A 1,471-nucleotide genomic window follows, 5' to 3' on the forward strand; every position below is an offset into this window, starting at 1 on the left:
TGTGTAAATCCATTGAACTGAACAGTAACTATACAGAATTTGGCTCAGTCACGTCACTCATTATTTACACTTTGTCAGGATTTCCCCCTCCTTTCAACTAGAGATTTCCAAGGCTTCTAATATATCTACTGATTTCTGTAGGAGACTGACTGTAGTGTGCATCTTCATTGTGAAAACAGTATGAAATGGAAATATCCTGTAAAAGTTCAATAGCCACTACTGATCAAACCCATATGGCTTCACAACTCCATGTGAAAGCTGTGTTGTGCACAATTGAGACCTATTTTAGCTCAGATAAATTAGTTAAATGAGACAAATATATCTTCATGATCTCATTTGATGTTTCTTCCTCTTTACATTTTAGTTTAATTTTTGCATATGTAAAATGAAGCTTTGCAAGAGACATTGCAGAGTAATGAATGTCAGAGGAGAGTTTTATTATTTATACAGAGCTCTCATGTTTTCTAGAACAATTTCCAGGGTTGTTAGAGGATCTAAGACAAGAATACAAATTAGAGGGATGATATTGTTTAACAATGTCCAGTTAAGGGCCAAATTCTATCTGGCAATGCACATTCATGCATGCAAAAAAACAAACCCAAAACCCATACAGAGCAGAGGAACTTATGCCATAAGTTTGACACCCCTTTTTTGCCCCCTTCAGAAAGCTGTGCATTTTAGGTAGTTTGATGTCACAGAGAAATTCAGTGGGATATGGCCAAAGAGAAATGGGAGTGGTTTGCATATACATGTCTTCATATATTACTTTCTGATTCTCGCGGTTGCCCCTTAGCAAAGTTCTTTACACTCAAATTATTCCTACTTTTAGTTGGAATAGAAAGTCAGACTGATGCACCCTTTGAGTGACCAGAAACAAAGGAAGGGCTCATGTAGCCTCTCCACAACCTCCCCTTTTACAGGGGCTGGCCATAACTGCAGTCATTGTGTTCACCTGAGCAGAGCATGTGCTATACTCCTTTAAAGGGCATAACAATGGGTGCACTCCCTCTGTGTGCTCGAGAACTCCAGAAGAAATGTGTCTCACTGAGTTCTTGTTGAAGCAGTCCAGTGCTTCATCTAGTGTCTTAAGGATCTGATCCAGCTCCTATTGAAGTCAGCTGGAGTCTATTGCTTGCAATGCAGAAGGACTGGGCGAGAAAAGCACATCTGAGCCCAGAAACAGGGAAGGAATACTGAGGCATATTTAATGATGATCTTGCAGTGACTATTACAATGTCCCTTTTTGGTGGTTGTGCCTTAGTACGATGGGGTAGTTAGAATTTGGTCCTATATAAATAAATGAGGGGAAGGAATATTTCAAATCCTAGTTATTGAAAATGTTCAAAAAAGTTTTTGCTACATCTTTGCACACAGCCCCAGTTACTTGAATTTAATGCTATACTGGAGGCAGCATTAGAAAAATAGAGGGAGCAATTCTGCACTGACAGCTGGGATGATTAGATGACCTAAT

The sequence above is a fragment of the Terrapene carolina genome, unplaced genomic scaffold, assembly GCF_002925995.2.
Source record: "Terrapene carolina triunguis isolate 2854851 unplaced genomic scaffold, T_m_triunguis-2.0 Scaffold62, whole genome shotgun sequence".
Classification (NCBI taxonomy): Eukaryota; Metazoa; Chordata; order Testudines; family Emydidae; genus Terrapene; species Terrapene triunguis.